This window comes from Delphinapterus leucas, chromosome 10 (assembly GCF_059928025.1).
Source record: "Delphinapterus leucas isolate spDelLeu-1000000601 "Yukka" chromosome 10, BTC_Dleu_Yukka2, whole genome shotgun sequence".
NCBI classification, from domain to species: Eukaryota; Metazoa; Chordata; class Mammalia; order Artiodactyla; family Monodontidae; genus Delphinapterus; species Delphinapterus leucas.
Genome location: NC_143138.1, coordinates 25611814 through 25639788, shown reverse-complemented (window position 1 = coordinate 25639788; position 27975 = coordinate 25611814). Strand labels below are relative to the sequence as shown.

Genomic DNA, 27975 nt, shown 5'->3' with positions numbered 1-27975 from the left:
ACACTGCATCCTACATGAAAGTTAATTCTAGTAACTCTCATATATACAGCCGACTCCTAATACACAGGGTCTCAGATGCACATATTTGTTTCCAGTAAGTTCATACCCATCTGGAATCAGCCTAGCTCGTTTCCAGCACAGCCAGGTCTCCAGTATGACAGAAGCTTGGGTTTGAACCACAAATTGGAAACAAACAATGATAACAGTGATTTTATAGATGAAGAAACAGAACTTGTTACTTTAATTCTGTCATTCTTTGTGGCCACTGGCAGCTCTTATTTTTGTTTAAAATGTAAAGCAGTAAGACAACAGTAACAGTACAAAATGCCTGCTTCCCACACTCACTCACCTTCGGCAGTTAGGCGGTAACTCAGAAAAACCAAGTCGCTTGTCCAGTGGCAGCAAGTGACTCAGTGGCAGAGTAAGACATGGGAACCAGGACTCCTGACCTCTCAGGGCTCTAACCACTGCCCCCTATTTCCTCTTTCCAAGTCACATTCAGCTGGAGACAGACTTATTCCAGACGACTAATGAGTGTGCCACCTGACATTCAGAAGGGAAGTGGGGGGCATTTTTAAAAAAAGACACAACTCAAGTTAACATTAGAAATGAGTACATTTCTGGGGACTTCCCTGGCGATGCAGTGGTTAAGACTCCGTGCTTCCAATGCAGGGGGTGTGGTTTTGATCCCTGGTTGGGGAACTAAGGTCCCACGTGCTGCACGGCTCGGCCAAAAAAAAAGAAAAGAAAAGAAATGAGTACATTTCAGTCAGAATTCCTGCAACCAGGAAAATACTGGAATACAACATTTGGGGAGCAAAGGAATGATTTCAGATCTTGATTTCCACCGAGTTCTCCAATTTGGGGGGCATCTTTCAATGGAAACTCTCTGGGGAACTTAGCCTTAGTTTGTTTAAGAAGAAAGCAAGAACTATCGGAATGGCACCTCTGTGATGCAGTGCGCATCACTGCGAGGAAAAGCTCCATAGCAAGAACTCTGTGGAAGGACAGTTTACACGAGCCTCTGCCTTCCCCGAGCAGCTCTCGCCCAGTCTGGGGAGAAAGGCAGACACTGTTTTGATTAAATTTAAGCAGCTCCTTGTGAACCTTTGTAATCAGTCCTTGAAATTCATCCCATCTCTCTTTCTCACATCACAGCCCAGGATTCAGGAACCATTCACTTGTGAGTTGTCAATCATGAACACTACATGCAACTACTGGGTGTGTCTTTGCCTAGCTCCCAACCACAATAATGGTTTAGGGGTGCGCCGCTCCTCACTGAGCTGTTAATTGACCTCCTACTGCATGCTTGGAAGGATGATGGATGAGTGGAAGTGTGGGTGGATGGATGGATGGATGGGTGGAAGGGTGGGTGGATGGATGGAGGGATGGGTGGAAGGGTGGGTGGATGGATGGATGCATGGGTGGAAGGGTGGGTGGATGGATGGATGCATGGGTGGAAGAGTGTATGGTTGGATGGGTAGGTAGATGAGCAAATGGACGGATGGATTAATGGATCAACGTGAGGGAATTCATACCACTCCATCTTTATACTGGTGCCCAAGGTAATTGCATAGTGAAGGGGCCCCAAGGGGATCCTGCTTCCACACAGGAGGCATGTTCAAGAACAAAGATATATCTGGGTTGGGTAGAATTTAGCCGTGGGGTAGATTTAAGGCCCTGGGAGATGGGAACCATAGCTTTCCATCTGTGTGCCTTAGCAACCAGCTCATTCCCTACTGCAGAATAGGTGCTGATAGACTGTTGATAAAAATGAATGAATGAATGATTTGAGAAACACAAGGAAGGCTCCCCCTGACCCTGATACTCACCCCCACATTCTGATTTTTTGTTACTATATTCCAACGTGAAAATTTCATCCCTTTGTAAATCAGTCACGTATCCAGAAAGTGTCCAGTTATGATGCAAAATATTCCTGGATGCTAAATACATTAAGCCCTTTCCATCTGTTGTCTCTCTGGCAGAAGTGAGCTGGTCACACTGCTGTCTCGCTTGATTCTTTGCGGATGAGGTTGGGCACAGGGCAAGCCCAGAGGTTTCTCTGACGGGGCAGAAGGGCTCTTGCTGGGGATTGGGAGAGGGCCCTCCAATGCAGGCGGCCCCAGGGTTCGGAGGAGGGACCCAAGACCCCTCTCCCCTGATCTCGGCAGCCAGCCCCTGGCCCCAGCGCCTTCTCAGCGGCCCCTCCTCCATAGGAGAAGAATTCCTCACTTTGTCCCCTGGGTTTCCACAAGCTGGGTGGGGCACTGAGGTGAGGAAAGAAAGAAAGAAGAGGAAGAGAGAGCAAGAAAATAAACACGAGAAGCGGAGAGACACAGGACAGTAAAGAGAGAAGAGTGGAAAGAAAGTGAGGGTAGATATAGGCAGGGGGTAGGAGAGAGGAAAAAAATAGATTCTCTTTGCAGCACAATGCTTCTAGTAATAATATCATCATTATCTCGCCTGAACAGATGTGCGAGGACTCTGTCTGCTCATTATACAGCATGAAAATGGAACGAGTTTCCATCAGCCTCATCGGAAATCTTGGCAGATGCTGTCAGCAAGTGGTGCTGCTTCTGAGATGTGATTTTTCAATAGCAGATACAGTACTTTTTGACTGCGGTTGGGAAAAAGAGAAAAAGGGAGTTGATTGTGCTTTCTTTTTTTTTTTTTTAATTTTGAAATTCTTTTCTCCAAGGAGGTTTCGCCTTAGACCACATCGAGCTCCTTGGACCAGCCACATCGGTATGACCAGTGGTCTGGGGCTGGCCTGCAGTCTTAGGGCCACGCTAGACCCTGTGCCAAGCCCTGTTCCTTGGAAACAGCCCCTCTGCTCAGCCTCCAAGGCACGCCCTGCGAGGCCCTGACCTCCCCTACTCCCCACTATTCATCGTCTCCAGTCCCCTCTTCCACTTCCGCCTGGACCTCAGTGTCCCTGTCTTGCATGGAGACGTCTGAAGTGTGCGGTTCAAGCAAAGAGCCTTTTGTTCCCAGCTGAACAAGGCCCAGGGAGCCCGGCAGCGCCAGAGACAGGAGTGGACACCCTCCGTCCCTAGACGGAAGCCTCGCAGTGTGGAAGCTCCTCATGACCAGCGCCACCTTCCCCGGGATGGCGGCCAAGGCCTGCGGCCCCGGGTAGGAAATCCCCAGTGAGAGGCCCTTCCTGAGCGCCACAGAAAATGCTTCTTTTCATCGACTCCAGTCCCCTTCCTTTCTAGCGTGAAGGCCCAATCACACCCCCCTTCCTGGCCTTCCACACTCAGTTCACATGCCAAGTGCCCCACCCAGCGCTTGTTGGCTCCTGCACCCTCAGCTGGTCTCCCCCAGCCCCTGGAAAGCCTCCTCTTTCCCCCAGTGGGGCTGCCCACTCTCCCTCCGCCCAGCTCCCTGGGCCCTCGCACCAAACTCTTCCATGCCATGACCTAACATCTCCAAGAGGCTCCCGTCAGGTTGGACAGAAAGGGTTTGTTGACTTTGCCAGATTAGCAAGGGGAGCAAATTCCACGGATGCCTCAGTTCTAAAGTCTCAAAGTTCAGACCTCCAGTTTGATAGCAGGAGTTAAGTGATGGAGGCGGCCTGAGATAGCACAGAAAAATAACAGCAACAGCGATCGCTCTGGGTGGAGCAATTACTAGCTGGCAGGCAATTGTCTCTGCCCTCTCACGAACTTCTAAACTTAATCCTCACAACAACCTCGGCTACAGGTACTGCTGGTAGCCCCAACTTGCATACGAGGAAATAGAAGCCCAGAGATATTAAGTAACAGGCCCAAGGCCCCAGGCCAGTAGGAGGCAGAGCAGGGTGTGCCTGGGGATGGCACTCCTGTCCCCATCCCTGCCTCTCCAGACGTGCCCTGGGGGTGGCAGGAGATTTGGATTCCAGCCTGGTTCTGCCACTCTGCAGGTGGGTGACCTCAGGCCAGCTGCACTCTTTCCCAATCAGAAAAATTAAGAGAATGAGGTGATTTCTTGGGGCACTTTCAGGTGGTAACGCTGTGATTTTTTTTTTCCTAATTATAAAGGTAGTCAGGTATAGCACAGGGAACTCTGCTCAATATTATTTAACAACCTAAATGGGAAAAGAATTTGAAAAAGAACAGACACATGTATATGTATGACTGAATCACTTTGCTGTACACCTCAGACTATCACAAGATTGTTAATCAACTGTGCTCCAGTATGAAATAAAACGTTAGAATAAAATAACGGTAGTCAGAAAGATCTCCAAACTTCCTGGATTCGGGGCCAACCCCAGGTAAAGGGACGGAGTATGTGGCAAAACTGATGCTTGGTGATCCCTCAGGGCTCCATCTGCAATGTTTCCCTCTGTCCAGACCAGGCCTCTGGTGCAATCCCTCCTACCCCTCCAGGCCCCAGAGTCCTGGGGTGGGGGAAAAGAGGGTTTGTCCGTCACCTAATAACTCAGAGGACACACAGACCATGCACATCAGGATGGGTAAACCCAAGCTCCTTATTAAAAAAGAGCTATCCTTTGAATGCGTCCTCACTTGTGCCAGGGGTGACCAGTGCTAGTCAAAGGTGAGCTTAGAGGTTGCTCTAGGCCAAGTCTCTTGGGCAAAAGGGGAATGGTCTCTCATGCTCTGCTGAGATGGAGTTGTAAATACCGTTTCAGAAACTAGGGGCCGTGTGACCAGAGATGTCCTACTCCCCTACTTCCTGCCAGAAGCCCCTCAGTGACTGCCCATTGCCTACAGGGGGAAGCCCGCATCCTTTGTCTTGGCTTCAAGGAACACCATAGGCACACTCTCACCCTCCCACCTTGGCCTCCATCTTCCCTAGAAACTCATAAGTACCACCCCTGCCAATTCTGACTGAGCTGGCAGCATCATAAGAGTTAACTCTTGGGACTTCCCTGGTGGTCCAGCGGATAAGACTCCATGCTCCCAATGCAGGGGGCCCGGGTTCGACCCCTGGTCAGGGAACTAAGATCCCACATAGCACAACTAAACCCATGCTCCGCAACTATTGAGCCCGCAAGCTCTAGAGCCTGTGCCCTGCAACTAGAGAAAGCCTGCACGCCTCAACGAAGACCCAGTGCAGCCAAAATAAACAAATAAATAAATAAATTTGTAAAAATGAATAAAAATAGAGAGGTCTCATTTTTTAAAAAAAAAGAATTAACTATTACTGTTGGTGGCAGATTTGTAGCATGCTATTTGGTTGATTCTAAGATGCACCCTTTTTCTCATTTTAACATCTTACTCATTTAACACTGATCATGCAATCGATGGCATGTTGTTGTTTATCTGGCAGCACTGTTTTCTTTTGTTGGTTCATGGAATAACGACGTCGCTTACAAATGAAGGCATCTCGGGTTTGATGAAGTATGGTAAGTAGCATTTTCCAGAGTTGAGCTCTGGAAGCTTGGCCGGAGACTGGGAAGCTGCTTGTCCATTCTCTGCATCTTTTTCCCCCAATCAGGCCTGGGTCCTGGTGTAATGGGGGTGATTTCTGGGGGCCTTTATGGATCTCTGGTTGCAACCACGGGTGATACTTAAAATGTTTAATGACTAGACCAATCAAAACAGAAGGCTGAAAACCACTGGCATGTCTGTCCTGGAGCTTACTTGATCCCCACCCTGGCTGTGGTACTCTTTCCTGATTTTATGGACCGTTGCCTGCACCCTCAGGGAACGTGGCCTGTCACCCAGGCCCAGGGGAAAATCCCCAGCTGGATTAAGCCAGGCATAGTTATCTCAGTCTCCTTTGCCTTTACTGGCTTAAGGAATGGACATGTATATTAGTTTAGTCTTGCTGCTGTAACAAATGAGCATAAAACAACACAAATTTATTATCTTATGGTTGTGTAAGACAGAAGTCGGGTACGTATCTCACTGAGCTAAAATCAAGGTGTCTGCAGGGCTGAGTTCCCTTCTGGAGCCTCCGGGGAAGAACTGGTTTCCTTGCTCTTTAGGTATTGGTAGAATTTAGTTTCTTGCAGCTGTAAGAGTGAGGTTGCTGGCTGTCAGCAGGGGGCCTCTATTAGTGTCTTGTGGCCTCTCTCCAGGTCTTACACATAGCCCCTCACTCTCAGAACCAGCGACAAATCCCCCTCCTGCGGCCATCTCCGTCACTCAGCTGGGTTTATGTGATTATGGTTTGTTTTTTTTGTTTTGTTGGGTTTTTTTTTTTGGCCACTACACGTAGCTTGAGGGATCTTAGTTTCCCGACCAGAGATTGAACCCATGCCCCCTGCACTGGAAGCTCTGAGTCCTAACCACTGGACCACCGGTAAGTCCCATATGTGATTATGTTGAACTCCCCATCTCAAGAGTCTTCCTTTGGGACTTCCCTGGTGGTCCAGTGGTTAAGACTCAGCATTCCCAGTGAAGGGGGCCCGGGTTCAATCCCTGGTCAGGGAACTAGATCCCAAATGCTGCAACTAAGAACCCGCACGCCACAACTAAAGATCCCGCCTGCCGCAACGAAGCAACTAAGACCCTGTACAGCTAAATAAATAAATATATTTTTAAAAGTGGGGACTGGGACTTCCCTGGTGGTGCAGTGGTTGAGAGTCCGCCTGCCAATGCAGGGGACACGGGTTCATGCCCTGGTCCAGGAAGATCCCACATGCCGCGGAGCCACTAAGCCCGAGCGGCACAACTACTGAGCCTGCACTCTAGAGCCTGCAAGCCACAACTACTGAGTCTGCGTACTGCAACTACCGAAGCCCGCGCCTAGAGCCCGTGCTCCGCAACAAGGGAAGCCACCACAATGAGAAGCCCACGCACTGCAACTAGAGAAAGCCCGCATGCAGCAACGAGGACCCAACGCAGCCAAAAAATAAATAAATAAATAAAATGAAAAAGAGAGAGACTCTACCTTTTTTTTTTTTTTTTTAAAGAAGATGTTGGGGTAGGAGTTTATTAATTAATTTATTTATTTTTGCTGTGTTGGGTCTTCGTTTCTGTGCGAGGGCTTTCTCTAGTTGCAGCGAGCGGGGGCCACTCTTCATCGCGGTGCGCTGGCCTCTCACTATCTCGGCCTCTCTTGTTGCGGAGCACAGCCTCTAGACGTGCAGGCTCGGTAGTTGTGACTCACGGGCCTAGTTGCTCCGTAGCATGTGGGATCCTCCCAGACCAGGGCTCGAACCCGTGTCCCCTGCATTAGCAGGCAGATTCTCAACTACTGCGCCACCAGGGAAGCCCCTGAGAGCCTACCTTTAATCTACAAAGTCCCTGTGGTCATGTAAGGTAAGAAATTCACGGCCTCCAGGGGACAAGAGTGTGAGGGTCTTTATAGGCCATTGTCTGCCTGCTACTGCATGTGACCCACTCTGGCCGATGAGATACAAGGGGAAATCTGCTGGGGCTTGGGGAAAGATTTCGCTCCCTGATATAACGATTCTGAGGCTTGCCGCACTCTTACCTGCTTTGATTGAGGGGCTATGAGCTATGGCAATCATTGTGCCACACTAGGCATCAACACCAAGAATAAAAGCTGACACACAGAGAATAGTAGTGGGAATATCAGAGTGAAAAGAGAGTGCTTGGCCTTTCGATGACAGTATTGAGCCACAGAACCAACCTAGCATATTTAACCTAGCTCCTACTGGCCCCCTCTTTAGGGCTGGAGGAGGACCCTGTACTTCCAGTTACGGCTGGGGATTCGTCTTAGAGGAACAGACTGCCCATAGTGCCTGATGCTCCCTGCTAGACTGCACCTCCTGGTTGAGAGGATTGTCTGAATTATGCCTGAACTTGCTGTATCCTTCAAACTTGGTGGCTTGGACTGCTGGCTGCCCTCCCAGTGGCTCAGTCTCCCCAGCCCTGCCCCAAGGAGTCTCAGCTCTTTCCTCCCTGTTAATCCTGCATTTCCAGGGTCACATCCTACCTGTGCTCTTCCCACTTTGATGCTTCTGGTGTATCGTAATATCCAAACATCCTAGACTGCTGGCCATTCTCTGAATAGTCCTTCCACTTTCCTGCTTCTACGCTGTTCCTTCATGCTGGTCCCTCAACTGGAAATGCTCTTTCAACAGTCTCATATTTTCACCATTAAATCCTCGCGACCATCTTGTGATGCTATTATTCCCATCTGGCAAATGATTCAAAAACATTAGGTAACGTATTTAAGGGGATGTGGCCAGCGAGTGGCAGAACTGGGATGCTGATGTAGGTCTCTCTGACTTCAATGTCCATGTCCTCTGACTCCCCCGTTTGACATTTTAGAGAAGACACTGCCCAACTCAAGTCATGAAGGACTTATCCCCTACTATGTATTATAAACACCCTGAGGGCAAGGAGGGAGTCATTCCTTATTGACCCCCAGAGTCAGTGGTGTGCAGGTCAAGGTCAAAAACTGGCTTGGGGGTTGGAGGTGGGAGCCCTGATTTGTAGTGTTTTCCATGGGGTAAATACCCAATAGTGGCTGATTTCAATGTCCCAATGTGACCTTACTGAACCAGGAGCTGGGAAGAGTGAACAGTGCACAGTGTTATAGGATGTTTCCACCGTACAGATATACAACAGATGTGAGTAACCTCAAGCGCACAGATAGGGACTTGCCTGGTGGCGCAGTGGTTAAGAATCTGCCTGCCAATGCAGGGGACATGGTTCAAGCCCTGGTCCGGGAAGATCCCACACGCCGTGGAGCAACTAAGCCCGTGCGCCACAACTACTGAGCCTGTGTGCCACAACTACTGAACCCCGCACACCTAGAGCCCGTGCTCCACAACAAGAGAAGCCACTGCAATGAGAAGCCCGCGCACCGCAACAAAGAGTAGCCCCCGCTCGCTGCAACTAGAGAAAGCCCACGCACAGCAACAAAGACCCAACGCAGCCAAAAATAAATAAATTTTAAAAAATTAATAGCTTTAAAAAAGAGAGCACAGATAACAGCAAAATGTAGTAAAAATCATTAGGAAGTGAATGAGTTTTGATCATTTATTACCTTTGTTTTAAATCCCGTTGCTTCTATTTTAATTTTATGTAACTTAATCTTTAAAATTGTTGTGTTTAACAATCGGCTTGCAAATTTCCTGGAAACTTAACAATTAGGTTCCTAACTGGTTAGAGCCGGCTCCAGCGTGCCACTGCTGGAGTCTAGTCCGGGGCTTTGCGCTTTTAATTGGTTCTAGAATGGTGGTGGGTATGCTAATAAAAAGAACATGCTCATCCACTAATGAGTTTGGAATAGAGCTGGTAACCAGACTTCAACATTCTTTCCCATGTCTGAGAATGCCTTAGTTCCACCACTCACACAGAAGGCCAAACAAATAAAAATTAGCTGAGGGTGGAGACCAAAGAAAAGCAAAGGCTCCAACTAAGGTCTGTGAAAACTGATCTCTGCCCAGTGCCAGGGTGGGGCCTTGTGACTGCTTCCAGTTCAAAACAGTCCTGGCAACTGGGTTTGAGCAACTGTCCTCTCTCCGACTACACCCACAGCCAGAGCAGTACTGAAGAAAAAGCACCAGTCATCTTGTTATTCTATCACATTCCAGAAAGTACACCCCCCCCCCCCCCCAGGAACTGGGGAGCCTAAAAAGTAACAACTATATTCCTCCTCCCAAAGGCACAAAGAAGTGCTGCGCTGGGACTGTCTTAAGGTTTCCTTATGGGTACAGCGCTGACATCACTGGAAACTGGAGTGGGCAGGCACAGCTTAGGGAGGGAGAGGGCCAGCTGGAGAATCAGCTGTGCTGCATTGCACTCAGCACTATCCCTGTCCCGGTTCAGAGATTGCACCATATATGGACTCAGGCTCAGGACGGCAGTCCCGCTGATTTGCATTGGGGCTCCCTGAAAATTGCATTTTGGGATTAGGTCATTGCTACCAGCAAAAGGGAAGACCCCAGTAAGGCTTGTCAGCATAAAGAAATCGGGCCAACTGTGGTCTGGCGTGGACCGAGGAGGGAAGGGGGTGCTGCCCCTTTCCAGCCAAGCTGCTCTTGGGAGCAGGCCAGAGCCTGAGCAAGCTGTGGGAGTGACTCTCGGCCACGGTGCACTCAGTAACAGTCCAGGCTCCCAGTTACTCTGGGGTCAAGATGGGTTCACCCAGGTAAACCCCAGCTAGTGAACCCACAACCTCATCCCCTAGATCCAGACTGGTTCAGCCCAGGGTGACACAACTGGGCCTTGGGAATCCAGGGAAAGGGGAAAGGAAAGGGTGGGTTGGAAGTGATCTGGGAAAGTGGCTTTTAATAAATGGCCAATAAATTGGATCCAATTTGTAAAGATTAATTAATTTGTTTTGCTGTTGTTTCAGCAATTGGATGGCTTTAACTTTTTTCTTAAAGGACCAGTTTGAATTATTTCAGGACACTTCTCTCTCTGTGCACCTCTTGATTTGATTTAAAAGACAAGAAGCATGAATTACTCTCTGGCAGTGAGAATGAACTGCTCCATATGCGAGATGCAGAGAAACCTCACAAACATAAGGTAGAGAGAAAGAAAGCAGACACAAAGGAGGACTGTGAATCCCATTCATATCAGCTCGAAAACAGGCAAATCCATATGTGTTGCTAGAACTCGGGATAGTGGTTCCTTTGTTGGCGTTAGTGCCTGGGAGGGGCAGGAGGGCTTCGGGGTGCGAGTGATATACTCATTCTTTGTCTGGGTGCTGCTTACACAGATGGAGACACACTGAGATGTCCACTTAGGATCTATGACATGTCTATATGTCTGTAATATTTCATTCAAAAGTTTCATTAAAAAAACCACAAAAAGCAGGCCTTCCAAGATGGCCCACACTCTGTCTATGGAGTGTGTATCTCCCTAAATAAACCTTCTTTTGCTTTAAACACACACACACAAACACACACACACACACAGACACACACACACACACACTCACACAAACCAGAAGGTAATCTTATGAAGTAACCTGTAACAGCAAAACAGTGAATTCCTCTGTGCCAACCAAAAATAAGCCCTGAGGGTCAGTGCAGACCAATGTGCAGAGCGACACTGGCTCTGACCCCACTGCTGCTGCTCACCGCTGAAAGGGTCTTGGGAACCCAGCTCCCCACTTCTCACATCCTCCACTGCAGAACAAAGGGGTGGGATTCGATGAAATGCTCTCCTAGAGAAGACTCCTCTTCCTACCTGCTTCAGTGGAGGTGGAATAGATTTAATGTTTGCTTTGCCTCACCTGTGATCTTGTAGAGGAAAGTTCTGCAGGCTTGGTGAGCCCACAGATCAGATTTCACAGTCAAAGCGTACACACGCCTGTGCTCACACACACACAGGCACACGTGGGAGTGTCGAGCCCCTCTCAGCAGCCTCTCATCACCCATCGTCAGCCTTGACTTTCCCATTCATCTCCATTCTCGCCTCACCTCCTCCCCCTTGATCTTAGTGTTATTTGTCTCCTAGGGCTGCCATACAAAGTACCACAGACCGGATGGTTTAGAACAACAGAAAATTTTCACTTCACAATTCTGGAGGCTAGGAGTTCAAGATCAAGGTGCTGGCAGGGCCACGCTCCCTCTGCAGCCACCGAAGGATCTTTTCTATGCCTCTCTCCTAGCTTCTGGTGGCCTCAGTGATCCTTGACTTGGGGATAATCATTCCGGTCCTCCATCTGCACGTGGCGTTCTCCCGTGACCTCACATGGCCGTCCCTCTGTGCATGTCTGTGCTCAAATTTTCCCTTCTTCTAAGGACACCAGGCATATTGATTAGGGCTCATCCTAATCACCTCATTTTAACTTGATGACCTCTGTCAAGACTCTATTTGCAAACATGGTCATATTCTGAGGTACTAGGGGCTAGAACTTCAATACATATATTTTTTGAGAAGGACATAATTCAACTCGTAACATCCAGTGATTAAAAGGCTTCAGGAAAACCTCAAGTAGCCCCCAACTCTATGCCCTGCCAGGAAAGAGTAAGGATTCCAGATGAAGACCAAACACCGAGAGACTTGAATTAATCTCGTGTTTGTATCATACTTCCCACGCCCAAAGCACTTCCATAATCAATATATCATTTGATTCCCCACAGTAAGAAAGGTAGAAATGCAGGCTCTGGGGCCAGACCGCCCGGGTTGGAATCTCAGCTCCATTTGTTACCAGCTGCTTGACCCTGGGCACGGGACCTCTTTGCCGCGGTCTCCTCGTCTGTCAAACAGGGATGTGCCGAGAATCCAAAGAATTAACACGAGAAGCGCTTACAACAGTGCCTGGTACACAGTTCGCATGGATAAGCCTTAGCTACAGCAAGATCAGAACACCAGACGGCGTCATCCCCATCTTACAGATGAGGAAACTGAGGCACACAAGAGTGATTCTAGGCAGATCCAGAATGGAAACCCAGGCCTTGTGGGTTACAGCACAGACTCATTGGGTTATCTGGCCTGACTTGCTGTCCCTTTTAGGTAATAATAACAACAACAACGACAGCTACCTTTCACTGAGCACTCACTAATTGCCGGGCACTGTGCTAAGTGCTTTCCATCCAGCATCTCATTTATCCTCGTGTGAGGTCTTGGGATCCCCATTTTAGAGCTGAATCACCCAGCTAGTGATGGGAAGCCAGGATTTGAGTGCAGGCCTCTGCAGCAACAGGGCCTGAGTTTTCGACCCTTTATGTACCATAACCTCTGGAAAGAAGATGACCACTGTAGTTGCTTGCTTTATAAACCAGGTGTTGCCAGGATGGATTAGGTGATATTTGTAAGCTCAGGAAGAAGCCACTCCTAACCATCCTTCATCCTAAGTGTCCCAAGTGCTCCCACGGAAGGATTTGCAGATCTGACACCAGAGCTTAGGAAGCCAACCCTGGGAGAGGAGAGACGCCAGATGAGAGCGTTATAGCCAAGGCCAGGGCCGGGTGCCAGCGAGATTGTCTGATGCTGCTGAACAGATAGAGGAGAACCCGATGCCAGAACCCAGAGGGAACTGCAGTGCCCGGGCACAAAGGCTTCATGACACCTTTCACGTCTGTGAGGAGAGAGAAGAATGACACTTCACTTGGGTGCAGGTAGTCCTGGGGGAGCGGGGATGCTGCTCAGATGGCCACCTGGGAACACCTTCCTGGTTGGGGATGTCAGGCAGAGACCTAATGGAAGCAGCCCCATGGGGGCTTTGCCCAGGCTGGGCTGACACACATCCTGATGCACACACGTGGTTGTGTCTGGTGACGCAGACAGACACGACTGTTTGGGCTTTTGTCGTTTCTTCTTCTCCCTCTATCAGCAGCATTGCACTCAAAGTCCTTGATCCCAGTTGGCCTGATTAGGGTCGTCACAATCCCTGGGCCCTGCCTGTGCCTCCTGGGGCCCCCTGGTGGATGCACCAAGGTTAAAGGAACCAGTGGAGGCCGAAAATAGGGCAGCTGTGGTGGTGCAGAGGCGAAGGCGGGGTACGGTGGATTTTTTTCCAACAGAATTTAAAGAGCGCTGTCCTGAATCTCTCTTGCCCCCCTGGGTGAATGATTTACCATGACAGCTCTGACCCTGGAATGGACTTTGAGGGGATGGCAAAATAAAAGGTTGGCCACCTCCTTCGATTTCCATTTGGAGCACTCCGCAACTCTCCAGGGCATCGAGAAGGCAACACACTTGGAGTTTTCCCAGAAGAATGTGGGCTGTGGCCTTAGCAAAAGGTGTTTACTCCCTTGGAGGTGGGATTTTTATTGCTAGTTTCAACATCAAGGAGGTGTGAACGTTACATACAAATCCTGACAATCAATACCACCTGAGGAAGGCCAGAAAGGGGTTGCACAGGTCACTGCTTCTCAAAGTTCAGAGGCACAGTTTGGAAACAGCTGGGAATCTCGTGAAAATGCAGATTCTCAACCAGCAGGTCTGGGGTGGGGCCCGGGAGTCTGTGTTTCCGACGTGTCCCTGAGGCTTGTCCTCTGGATTAAGAAATACTCCTGTACCGTCCTGGCATTCTCCTCCACACACACCACCCCCGCCAAAAACCTAAAATAAAACCGGGGAATTGCATTTCCTGGAAGTGTCTTACATGACCCCAAATAACTGGGAAAGGACTGCCGTACGGTATTTAGGGTTTTAACTGTCCCCTCTGCTCCCGCCCACCAAGAATGGTCTTACACTAGAGCAGGTCAGAGGGTAGCGCAAAGGATGAAGACGATTTCATGGACAGTCTCCGGCAATCTTAAAGAAAAAACAGAAACAACAGTATTAAAACTACCAGATTTTGCTCTAAAATACATTCTTAAAGGTGGCTTGGACTGATATATAAGCATAACAACGACTAGAAAACATGGTTAAAGGCAAATTTTATTCTTTGTGCTTTTCTGTATTTCCCAAATCTTCTACAAACGAATGTATGTTGCTTTCTTTTTTTTTTTTTAAAGGCTACGCTTGAAACATTCTGGACTGTGGAAGTGCACAGGCCTTTTCCCTGGTACTGGGAACTAGAATGGAAGCTTTAACATTCAAGAGCTGATACTGTCTAGACAGGTACATTCTGCAGATAACTGAACCTTTGGGGATGGAGGGAGGGCTAGGATCTTCTGGTGTTGAGGAGATCAAGCTGGCAAGGCAGGTTGGCGTTGAGTCACCATTTGGCATTGAAGGAGGGAGGGAGACAGTGCGTGGGGAGCACCCAGCCTCTGCCGCCTCAGGTCATGCTGACTGCTTGTGGCCCAAGGTCTGATTTATTTTAGTTTCTATGTCTGTGAGCAAGGCCAGTTTGCATAAATGATGGTCTGGCATTTTGATCCACGTTTACAAATCAATGAGCAGACTACCAAAATCAATGAACTGCGATCGTGCGCATTTTATAGATGAGAAAAGGCAGGTTGGGGTAGGGAGGTTGGAGAGGGTAGAATTAATCACGGAAATGGAACCTTCATAACTCAGTTTCCCTTCCAAGGCATTTCCTTTCCTTCAGGGATTCCCAATCTTTGGAAGAGATAGTGCGCGTAACTCTGGATAAACACAGTCCTCTCCTTATCAGCAGGGTGCTTTGTATACAGTAGATACTCATTTTTTAAAAATACCCTAATGTTTCTTTCATAATGGTCTGAGCATAAAGCACAGAGCAATTTTAGGAAATTGCCATCTTTTCCCACTGGTAGCAACAAGCTTTGCAAAGAGGTTTGCATACACAGTCACCAATACCTAGTTGTTAAACAGAATAAAAGAATATTGAAGAGACGAGATTTAGGAGGTCTGAAAAAACAAAACGGATTGCTACGAAACGGGAAAAGAGCTGGCTCTAAAATGTAGCAATGTTCTTTTATGTTTACACATATAAGATGGCTTTATAGGTTTCACGCATGTAATTTCTAATGTTTGAGAAAATAAAATTATAGGAGGGCTGCCTTCTCAGGTCCCTCAACCCTCTGTTCAGGAATGAAGACTGGCCTTCTGTTACCAACTTGGCCGATCTCTCTGCTGCTTTCTTGCCAGGCCTACTCAGATTTGAATACCCTTCATCCTGCAAAGGTCAATATAAGTGACATTTGCTCTTTTGTCTCCAAAGGTCAATATAAGTGACATTTGCTCTTTTGTCTCCAGTCTTCATTCCTCTGGGTCCTTTGTTGACCTAGACCCACGACCCTGCCAATCAGTTGTCCCTTATTTTCATGGCTTCCTCTAGAAAAAGGAAAAACTCCTTTATAGGCAGGCACGAACAACTGATAAGTTTAGAGTAGCCCAGAGAGGTTGCATTCCAGGCCAAACTCTGAGCAGACCAATTTGTCTCCTAAGGCTCTCCTTGACTATTTTTGATCCTCTGTTTTTAGTGTCAGGGTGTCTCTGGCCTCCAGAGCACATCTCTGAGGCTCTCTATTACCTCAGGGAAGGCTCCCGACCTGCAGACTCACCCTGACCCCCATACCTCTCCCCCTCTCACCATCCTATCTGAACTTACCCAACCTTGCCCCAGCCTTCAGCATCTTTGTCATAAGTTGACCAAATGTACCAACAGGCCCCTTAATAGTGAGAATTAAAGACAAGTGCATTTTTGAGATGATAGACCTTCAAATCACCCAATGTAAGCAACCCTGCCATTGGGTCCACGGGCCCCATAAAGATTGATGACAGATAAGTGAAGCTGGGGCCTACGTGATATTCCCTCAATTGCACAGCACCTTCCTCTGGCCCTATGGACATCGGTGACTCACCAGGAGCGTCAGAGGGCCAAATTGCTCCCTAAGTAAAGCAGATAAGAAGAAACACAAGGTGGTATTTGCTGGGGTGAATCATTGCCCTTTCAGCATGTTTGAACTGTCTACTTCTGATCCAAGGTCCCTGGATGAGCAAATTGATATATGACCAGTTAGATTCTCCCTGCAGTGGATTCAGCACATGCCCAAAGCCTCTGTCATAATGATGTGCACTCCCTGACCGCCTTGCTAATGGTAACTGGGCTCTGCACCATACGTACCAGGCTGGGAGAACCAGAAGACCAGATGTGGGCCCAGGTGCCCCTTTCCCCTGGCAAGAACCAGCCCCGAGTTCCCACGGTTTGCCATATCTTGCCACTGTCCTACATCGAGCTCCATAATTTATTATGGAAAGCACTCTGCAGTAGAGAAAAGCGGATGGGAAGACTCTCAGAAACCCCACTGTGCTAGCACCAGCAGCTAACGGGAACAGTTACTGTCATTTGCTGTCAGAGGCAGCATGGGCTGGAGTTCTCAGACCCAAGTCAAGCAAATAAGAACTTGAGAAGGAAACTCTTATAAGCAGAGGAGAAGTCTGCCACTGTTGTTACACCAGGCTGCGGTGGTATCTGGGTTGGAACTGCAAGACCCCCAGCTGAGAGTATAGGTTGGAGGCCTGGTCAGGAGTCTGAGCTATGGTGGGCCACACAGACCCTGGAACTTTCCAGGGGATCTTCCTCACCAACAGTCCCCCAGTGTGACACATTCTTTCTTTTCTTTTTTAATTAATTAATTTATGGCTGCATTGGATCTTTGTTGCGGTCGCAGGCTTCTCATTGCGGTGGCTTCTCTCGTTGCGGAACACAGGCTCTAGGCACGCAGGCTTCAGTAGTTGTGGCACATGGGCTCAGTAGTTGTGGCTCGCGGGCTCTAGAGTGCAGGCTTAGTAGTTGTGGCACACGGGCTTAGTTGCTCCGCGGCATGCGGGATCTTCCCAGACCAGGGCTCGAACCCGTGTCCCCTGCATTGGCAGGCAGATTCTTAACCACTGCAGCACCAGGGAAGCCCCTGACACATTCTTAGCTCACTGTCAGTAATGGGTCTCTCAGTCTAACTGAGGATGTTGGATTGGGGCAACTGGAGAAATATCAATACATTCCTGGTGTGTGTGTGTGTGTGTCTGTGTGTGTCTGTGTGTGTGTGTATGTGTGTTGGGGATGGGGCTTACCACTTACTTTCTGATCTGAGAGCAAATGTGATTGAACCGAAAAAGGCTCTAGGTAAGGCAAGTTATAGGCAAACATAAACATTACCAGTTTACTTCTTAAATATTTATCAGCCTAAACTTTTTTTAAAAAATATTTATTTATTTATTTGGCTGTGCTGGGTCTTAGTTGCCTCATGTGGGATCTTTTAGTTGCGGCGTGTGGGCTCTTAGTTGCAGCACGTGGGATCTAGTTCCCTGACCAGGGATCACACCTGGGCCCCCTGCATCAGGAGCTCGGAGTCTCAACCACGGGACCACCAGAGAAGTTCCCAAACTTGCTTATCTGGAGAGGCCATATATAACATAGCGGTGAAACTGACAGGCTTTGGCATCAGACAGATCTGAATGTGAATTCCAGCTATACTCACTGTGTGGTCTTGGGCAAGTTACTTAACTTTTCTAGGTCTCAGTTCCCTCATCAGTAAGATGGAGATGATGATAACAAGAGTACCCTCCAAATAGAGTTATTCTGAGGGCTGAATGAGCGCAGTCAAAGTGGTAGAACGGTACACTATTTAATAAATGTTCAGTACATGTCAACTATAATCCTGGGAATGTGAAAGCTCATCATGTTTGGTAAAAGTCAAGTTTATTTAAGTCTAATTTATGTACGATAATTGCCCCATTTGGTGTACATCTCTATGAGTTTTAACAAGCACATACAATCATGTAACCACCACCACAATCAAGATGCATCACCCCCAAAAGTTCCTCTGTGCCCCTTTGTCATCACCTCCTCTCCCCACCCCTAACCCCAGGCAACCACTGATCTGTTTTCTGTCCCTATAGTTTTGCCTTTTCCTGAATGTCATATAAATGGAACCATACAGTATGTAGGAGAAAACTCATCACGTTTAAAGGCTGGCATATACTTGACATCCAATACATTTCTAAGTAGATTTAAAGAACCAAGATACCATTTTCATCCCAAATCAGATGATATGTTTCCCATTGACTTATAGAAGAGGTACGATTTTCTCAAATGCCTCCCGAGTAGTTCCTTTATGGGTAAGTGGGTCTTTCTCATACACTGCCTATCAGTCATTAAGTCTCAGCCTTGAGTCTGGGGCCGGCAAGGAGATCTCAGGTACTCAGAAAGGGGAAGTACAAGTTCCCCTTCTTACCTGAATGGATAAAGGGAGGAGGAGAGAGTCATGTGAGGCAGGAAGTGAGTCACATGGCTCTCCATCTCTCCATTTTAGGGGAGGTCTGGGGAGCTGTGGAGAGGAATGCCAAGGGCAGGGGCATTTCATTTCTTTGTTTCAATTCATGGCTTGGACACCGGGATGAGGTTGCCTTGCAACCTCCCTGCCCCAAACCTTGGAGGTAACCACTCCTCAGTAAGCCTGGTAGCACCACAACTATTTCAGTTCCCATGTGGCATGGAGGGGCCCCAGAAGTCCCCTTGTGGAGGGGAAGGAGAAGAAGCAGCTGAGTTAAGAGTGGCCCACTGTGACCAGGGGAGGTGACCCTAGAGCAGGGATCATGGGCTAATCCCCTGATCAGGGGCTGGACAGAGGACATGGCTTGGAGGGTTTAACACCAACAAGAGGCTGCAGAAGCCAGGCAGCCAGGAATCAGCCCCAAACCCTGGCCAAGAGGCCATATGTTGAGTGCATCTGCAGTCCTCTTGGCTGTATGCAAAGGTCAGCAGGGAGGGGCGATGGGCAATGGTGGGGATCAAGCACCAGGGACACTTCTGGATTGTAGAACCCCTCTACCCTAGTCCCATGATGACTCAGTCAGCACATCCCTCCCCGCAATCCCATCTCGGGGAAACAAAGGTGAGGGCAACAAAATCGGAAAGCCTAAGCATTTTCCTTCAATTATTGTTTGAATTATTGCAGCAGACTAAGGTGAGTCAGTAGGCAAGAGCTTGAGAGGAAGTCAAAAGTTGTTTTCTCAGCTAACTTGAGCATAATGTGTATAAATCTCCAGCCCCAATGCACTCCCATTACAACTTCACAGCCACTTTATCTTAATTTCTGATCTATTACCTCTTGACAGTAGCCTCTAAAACTGCAGCTTTAAGAATCATGGTCTCGCAACCATAGTCCAATAGTGCAACTCATTCCTCTGCAAATAATGATTTTTAAAAGTTTGTTACTCAGGGCTTCCCTGGTGGTGCAGTGGTTAAGAATCCACCTGCCAATGCAGGGGACATGGGTTCGAGCCCTGGTCCGGGAAGATCCCACATGCAGTGCAGCAACTAAGCCCGTGTGCCACAACTACTGAGCCTGCGCTCTAGAGCCCGCGAGCCACAACTACTGAAGCCCGCGGGCCTAGAGCCTGTGCTCTACAAGAGAAGCCACCACAATGAGAAGCCCGCGCACGGCAACGAAGACTAGCCCCTGCTCGCCGCAACTAGAGAAAGCCCGCACGCAGCGACGAAGACCCAATGCAGCCAAAAATAAATAAATAAATAAATAAATAAAAAGTTTGTTACTCAAATAGGCAGTCTGTAACCTGTCTTTAAGTTCAGGATTTCACCATCCATATTTCTTCAATGAGCCCTCTCCCTTTCTCTTTGGATACACACAAAGGTACATCATGCCTTTAGATGCATTTCGGCATTTCACAAAGCAATATGAGTTTTTCATAATGAGCAATTGAAATGGGATTTGGCTGCTAGGAGATTAAGAAAATGATTATAAATAACAGGAAAAACAAATGTCCTTTACTTGAGAGCAAATAAACTTCATTTTTTTAAAGTTATTTATTTAATTTTATTTATTTTTGGCTGCATTGGGTCTTCGTCACCGCACGCAGGCTTTCTCTAGTTGCGGCGAGCAGGGGCTACTCTTCGTTGCGGTGCACGGGCTTATTGCTGTGGCTTCTCTTGTTGTGGAGCGCGGGCTCTAGGTGCACGGGCTTCAGTAGTTGCGGCATGCGGGCTCAGCAGTTGTGGTGCATGGGCTTAGTTGCTCCACGGCATGTGGGATCTTCCCGGACCAGGGCTCGAACCCATGTCCCCTGCATTGGCAGGCGGATTCTTTTTTGTTGTTTCTTAAAAAAATTTTTTTATTATTATTATTTTTACATCTTTATTGGAGTATAATTGCTTTACAATGGTGTGTTAGTTTCTGCTTTATAACAAAGTGAATCAGTTATACATATACATATGTCCCCATATCTCTTCCCTCTTGCGTCTCCCTCCCTCCCACCCTCCCTATCCCGCCCCTCTAGGTGGTCACAAAGCACCGAGCTGATCTCCCTGTGCTATGTGGCTGCTTCCCACTAGCTATCTATTTTACGTTTGGTAGTGTATATATGTCCATGCCGCTCTCTCGCCTCGTCACAGCTTACCCTTCCCCCTCCCCATATCCTCAAGTCCATTCTCTAGTAGGTCTGTCTTTATTCCTGTCTTACCCCTAGGTTCTTCATGACAGTTTTTCTTTTCTTAGATTCCATATATATGTGTTAGCATACGGTATTTGTCTTTCTCTTTCTGACTTACTTCACTCTGTATGACAGACTCTAGGTCCATCCACCTCATTACAAATAGCTCAATTTTTCTTTTTATGGCTGAGTAATATTCCATTGTATATATGTGCCACATCTTATTTATCCATTCATCCGATGATGGACACTTAGGTTGTTTCCATCTCCGGGCTATTGTAAATAGAGCTGCAATGAACATTTTGGTACATGACTCTTTTTGAATTATGGTTTTCTCAGGGTATATGCCCAGTAGTGGGATTGCGGGGTCATATGGTAGTTCTATTTGTAGTTTTTTAAGGAACCTCCATACTGTTCTTCACAGTGGCTGTACCAATTCACATTCCCACCAGCAGTGCAAGAGTGTTCCCTTTTCTCCACACCCTCTCCAGCATTTATTGTTTCTAGATTTTTTGATGATGGCCATTCCGACTGGTATGAGATGATATCTCGTAGTTTTGATTTGCATTTCTCTAATGATTAGTGATGTTGAGCATTCTTTCATGTGTTTGTTGGCAGTCTGTATATCTTCTTTGGAGAAATGTCTATTTAGGTCTTCTGCCCATTTTTGGATTGGGTTGTTTGTTTTTTTGTTATTGAGCTGCATGAGCTGCTTATAAATTTTGGAAATTAATCCTTTGTCAGTTGCTTCATTGGCAAATATTTTCTCCCATTCTGAGGGTTGTCTTGTTTATGGTTTCCTTTGCTGTGCAAAAGCTTTTAAGTTTCATTAGGTCCCATTTGTTTATTTTTGGTTTTTTTCCATTTCTCTAGGAGGTGGGTCAGAAAGGATCTTGCTGTGATGTATGTCATAGAGTGTCCTGCCTATGTTTTCCTCTAAGAGTTTGATAGTTTCTGGCCTTACTTTAGGTCTTTAATCCATTTTGAGCTTATTTTTGTGTATGGTGTTAGGGAGTGATCTAATCTCATACTTTTACATGTGGCTGTCCAGTTTTCCCAGCACCACTTATTGAAGAGGCTGTCCTTTCTCCACTGTACATTCCTGCCTCCTTTATCAAAGATAAGGTGACCACATGTGCGTGGGTTTATCTCTGGGCTTTCTATCCTGTTCCATTGATCTGTATTTCTGGCAGGCGGATTCTTAACCACTGCGCCACCACGGAAGCCCAAGGGCAAAGAAACTTTAAATGTTGCATGTTACAGTGCCACGGTGATCAAGTAATTAGTAGTTCCTATTGAAATAAGCTTAATCCAGGGAAACTCAATAGGCAATTATATTTTCCATGTGAAACTGAGCAGGAAAAAGTATGAGATTTAAGAAGGTGGAAAAGGAACTTCTTTGTACATCTCTATTAAAATCAGATGTTGGAACCCAAATGCACTTTAAAGTATATCATTATTTTATTATTATTATTTATTTTTGCATCCTTTTATTACTTTGAAGCAAGGAAATCAATCTAGGGAAAAGGTGAGAGTTGGCATCTTGAAATGCATTGGGAAATTATAAACTATGAGAGCTATTGATAAAGCTGGTATTTATAGCTCCATCAAGGATTTTATATTATTTACATCTAGACTATATACACAATCAACGCCCACTAATCCATTCCAGGTAATTAGTGCTATTTCCATTTTCAAAGTCACACAAGACTCTTCTTGCAGCCAAATACACATGAGACAGAGATGCTTTGAGAGGGTCACTTGGATCAAGATTTAAAATACAACCATTTACAATAAAGGCCTTCCAAGCCAGACTGTTCATTTTGACATAAATTGGATCCAAACTGGCATCACTGAGGATGTATTTCTGGTATTCATCTACAAACACAAATTCTCGTGAGTGATGTCAGATAGGATCTGGGCATATAAGATGTCCATTGACCTGGTGAATTTCTGATTCTGAAAACTCTGGAAGAGTTTTCCCCCAAATCCCACCTTCAGATTCTGTAGCCGGGAGAAACAAACAGGAAACATTAGCAAACAAACAGGAAGCATTAGCAATTGTCTTTGACTTAGCACCTCAGTTCATTCCCCCAAGTCTGAAGTTCTCCTTTTTTTGGTGAGGTCTTCAGTTTCATACATTCATGTACTGATTTATTCATTTATTTTTCTTATTAGTTATTTACTGCTGTGTAACAAATTACGCCCTGAGACTTAGTAGCTTAAAACTACACGCATTTATTCCCTCTTGATTTCTGAGGGTCAAGAGTCTGGCGTGGCTTAGCTGGGTCCTCTGCTTCAAGGTCTCCCCACAAGGCTGTAATCAAGGCGTCGGCCAGGGCTGGGAGTCTCCAGTCAGGAAGCATCCACTTCCAAGCTCGTGTGGTTGTGGGGAGGATTCAGTTCCTTGCAGGATGTTGGATTGGACCTCAGCTCCTCCTGAGGCCTCCCTCAGTTCCTTGCGACATGACCGTTTCCAACATGGCAGCTTGCTTCATCAAAGCATGTAAGCTGAGAAGGTAACTAGCAAGATGGAAGTTACACTCTTTTATATCTCACTTTTATAATGGAAGTGAGATACCCTCAACATTGCCATATCCCATGGTCTAGAAGCAAGTTTCTCAAGGTAAGGAGAATACACAAGGCTGTGAGTACTAGCAGGTGGGGATATTTGGGGGCCATCTCAGAGGCTGCCAATCACATGTGTTAAGAATTTGTTGAGCCCCTCTTAGCTTCATGACCCTGTGCCAGGTGCCGGGGATACAGTGACGACCACCCTTCTCTCATCACAACTCACAACCTATCTGGGAGAAAGGGAACAGACATTCAATAGATTATTGCAATTGGTGATAAACACACTAAGTTAGAAATACAGGGAATAAAAGCTCCAATCCGGTCTAGGTTGAGGGAGGTAGGATGTCAGGCAGGGGCATTTCAATGGAGACTTAAAGAAGGACTGGCCCAGGACAGAGAAGGAAGGAAGTTTACCAGGGAGAGGAAACAGCCTGTGCAAAGATCCTGAGGCAGGAAAGACTGTGTTGTATTTGAGGGAAGAGTGGCTGCAGTGTCGAGAGAACAGGAACAGCAAGAGAAGGAAGTGAGGCCTTGTCTGCTGTCTTAAGGATTCTGGCCCATGGCCAGTGGCCTTCTCAAGGAGGCCCTTGAGAAGTGACCTGGAGACCCCTTTGGCCACTTTTCTCTTCCTGAGGTCTTCTCTCTACTGGCCTGCAGTCAGTCTTGAGGCTGTGACCATGCTCAGATGCACCTGAGTGCCTCATTCCTCTTTATCTTGTGATGATATCCTGCTGATATCGTACCATATAGACCCAAAAGCTCTTCCTCCTCCCACTTATAGGATTTTTCTAGAGGTTTTCAAGCAAAACCAGATGTAGACCCCTAATATGTAAAACAGACAAAAGCAGAACCACTCAGATCACAGACAGTTACAGGAGGAGAAGGTGCCCTTGGGAACACCTTTCCCCACATTCCCACAAGGGTTCCCAAGACACCTCTCTGGGGCTCTGGGACTCTGACAATCCTAGTTGGAGAAACATGTCCTTCAGCCACAACTTTGCCAAATATTATTCCCAAGGACTCATTCTTTCAATAAACCTTTACTGAACCCTTACAGTGTACCAGGCATGAGGGAGGCACTGAGCATATGAAGGAAGGTGATTAAGACAGTCTCCTCCCTCCGTGAACTCACTAAGGAGGGATTCACGTGGGTGAATGACTCATCGCATTGCATTACATGTGATGTGCAATTACAGAGGGTAAGGCAGGGAACCACGGTGGCTCAAAGGGGACACACGCAGAAAAGACTTCAGGAGTAGATGAAGCTTGAGTGAAGAGGAGTTTGCAGGTGAACAAGAGGCCTGGCAATACCTGCCTCTGAGGATTTGCCCTTGAAATCACTCCCTTCCCCCATACCTCTCAGATCTCACCATCTAGATGGGGTACCCCCTCTCAGTAGGCTAAAAGAAGAGCCCTAGGCTTGCAGTAGAAAGGCCTTGAGTGAGCTCCCAGGTCCTATAACAACCATGGTGTAAGTTCATATTGGGTTTTAATTTCACACAGCTCCTGGATTGAGATAGAATTGAGCAACTTTACACAGTTGAAGACCCCAAACTGTCTTTCCAAACTTCTCAGTAGAGGGACTGAGCAGGGAACACTGTGTATCCCACCTTAGAGCATTTCTTCCCAACCAAGGCCCTTTCAGAAGGGGCAGTGGACCTCCTGTCTGCTGTCAGAGTCTTAGACTGGGGTCACTCATCAGGTCGAGCATGTTCTGTTGGCTTCTGGGATTCTCCCTGATGGGCCTTGACAGTCCAGAATTCTAGGGAGAGCTGGCTTCCATTTGCTAAGTAATTACGCAGAGATTTGACTAATCATTCCTAACAACAACTAAAAGCTCGTACCAGTCCTAAAACAGTAAATTCAGTAAATTTAAAGTCTTAAAATAGTAAAGGATGCAATAGGCATTGCATATTGCATAGCCTCAGTATGCTGAGGCTATGCGATATCAGAACAACTGGCCATTCAGAGGAAAAGCTTTCAGGACCGGATGCTGGGTTGTGCAAGCCAGGCAGTCTGTTGTTTAATTGTTTTATCTCTGGTGACTCATACATCTTTAGTTTAGCCTCAGGCCAGGTTTGGGCAATAACAGCAAAAGAGTCCAGCTCAACTCTCTCCTCCTCCCAAGATCTTCCTTCCTACAGAAAAATAAGCTCTGTCTTTGTCCTACAAACTCAAACTACCTTTGGATTTTTCCACACATTGTAAGGTCCTAGCATATTCTCTTGGGACACCTACACCTCTTATCTTGTTTTTATAATGTTGATTACAATTTTATACTGTTTTTTTTCTCAGGGGATGCCTTTGACTACCGGAGTAGATGGTAAGCTCCTTTCGGGCTCAAGGGAATGCTTTCCCCATATTGGAAGTTATGGCTCTTTGCCATCTCCACTAGACTTAGCACAGTGTCAGGCAAGTAGGCACTCTATAAATATTTGTGTGTGAATGAATAACCATGGCCTGCCCTGTGTATTACGCAGCCAGTTTCCCTGACATGAGGGGACCCAGCCGGGGCATTTGTGAGGAAAGGAGGCAGTCTGGGAGGGCTGCAGGTGGTTCACAGCTGGCAGGCAATGTCCACAGACCCCTGGTCAAATACATGTGAAAATTAACATCTTTATGCCTCAAAAAAAAAAAAAAAAAAGAAGGAAAGAAAGAAAAAGAAACGCCCCTAATTGAACCTATATCGAGGGTGATTGCCATTTACTTAATCCCAGTTTGGACTACACATCACCAGGCTTCACTTGCACCCTTTCCTTTAGTTATAAGTTAGTTATTTTTACCACATTTCACTTCTTTACCCTAGAAAGCATTTCCTGAAAACAGCCCACCGGAGGATTCTGCTAAGAGCAGTGAGCCGTTTTATTTCCTTTTCCTTCCAACTTTTGCCATTTACTAAGATGGCAGGCAGTTAAGAGTTTCATCTCCTTGAACCTTGGTGAAAAATTGAAGAGCAGGTAACACAACCAGAGTATGACGATGTGCTTATTTAAAGACGGAATTTGCTTTTTAGTGCAAGCAAGGAGACGGCATGGTCTCCGCCCTGGATAACGTGCTTCTGTTCTGAGGACAGCCTCTCCTGGCTTTATGATTGTGGGTGACTCACTCAACCATCTGGCAACTTTCTTCCTGCCATTAAAGGTGAGAAGGAGAGTGAGGATATTACGAATGGCTTCTCAGGCCTAAGGATATTATGAGAATGTAGTGCTTTATGTCCATCCCTTCTAGAAAAAAGATCCACAAAAAGTGTGCATTTCTGGACTCACTTTTTCCATAAACTGGATCCTCTTCCCGTCTCCTCTGTTTCTAGCAAAGGGACCATTTTCTACTTGACACCTTTCCAGAGGCAATCAGTCAAGTCTTATCAAGTCTTCCTTTCCAAAGCCTGTGCATTTGTCCTTTTTTATACACCTCATTCATTTACTTAGTGACAGTTACTAAGCATCAGTGAAATCCAAACCATTGTATTGGTTGCAGTGGATAAAAATAAGACTAAGAAGTGGATAGAAATAAGAAGAATTGGTTCTCGCCATTAAGAAGTTTACAAAGCTTCTGAAGGGTCACAGTTATCAAATATTTCTCAGGTATTTTCCTCACATGTGAGAAACTAAAGGTCCAATTTGAATCTCCTGCCTGAAATCTCATCTACTTTCTCTATCAAGCATTCCACTGGCCAAAATAAGATTCCTAGATAAACATTTTAATCATGTCATTTCATGGAGTTAAAACTTTCCCATAGCTCTTCACTGCTTACAGGATAAAGATCAAACTCTTAATTTAACTCAAGTTCAAGAGCTTCTAAATTTGGAATTAACTTATTTTCTGATCTTTCTTCCCACAACTCATTATAAATTTTCTGCTCAGACAAATTGGTCAGATTATTATGCTAAAATTCTATGTCCAGTCTATTTATTCATCTAGTCAAGAATGAATTGGATATCTTCTGTGTGGCAGTGCTATGATAAAGGATGGTGTACAGTTTCTGCACTCAAAGAGCTTATTCTTTAGACAAGGATACAGCCAAATGAATTGACCATGACAATGACAGAAGGAACACTGGATGGAATTAAGCACTGGATGTCACGGGAGCACAGAACCACGGCTAATCCAGCATTGCAGAAGTCAAGGAACATCAGAGAAAATGACATCTAAAGTGAGCAGTTAGGCAAGAAGTTGAAGAAAGTGTGTACCAGACAGAAAACGCAGTGTGTTCAATGGCCTGGTGATGAGAACAGGTTGGGTTTGAGTAACTTAGAGAATGTGAATCAGAATGGAATATGAAACAAGTGTGTGGTGTGTGTAGTGTGTGTGGTGTGTGTAGGGAAATTGCAAGAGAGGCTGAAGAGGGAAGCAAGCCCAGATCACTGGAGATCTCATCAATGAGGCTAACAGGTTTAGGCTGGATGGGTTTGAAGCAGCAGATTCATCTAGAGAATGTTGTACCCGAGTCCCACAAACCCGAAGTGGAGTGCTTGGGAGCGTTAAGTAAGGTCTTCCTTTCTAGGATTATTGTTAATGATCTTGTTAAGATGTTTGATCAATTTCCCTGCATTAGTCCTAAAAGTATGAGAAATCCAACTGAGTCAGTCTTTGAGAATCCAAGCTCTTATAGGGCCTTAAGAGAATAATATAGGAGATTTGCCTAAATGAATACAGAGACTAGTCTATCACCTGGTGGTATTTCCTATCAAACTCTTGCCATAAAGATAATAGCTATCGCTGGTTGAGTGCTCACTACAAACTCATACAC

At 46.6% G+C, this 27975-nt stretch overlaps 1 long non-coding RNA gene across 6 annotated transcripts in view; it reads right to left on the bottom strand.

Annotated features, from left to right (window-relative positions):
- The window catches only part of LOC111178915 (uncharacterized), an 80533-nt gene that overhangs the window by 7494 nt on the left and 45064 nt on the right, over positions 1–27975 (bottom strand). For 3 of the 6 annotated variants that reach the window (XR_016394593.1, XR_016394590.1, XR_016394595.1), the window contains exon 2: positions 350–14084. This is a non-coding gene — a long non-coding RNA (uncharacterized LOC111178915). The remainder of the gene's footprint in view (positions 1–349; positions 14085–27975) is intronic. The other 3 variants (XR_016394594.1, XR_016394591.1, XR_016394592.1) reach the window with 3 other exon arrangements.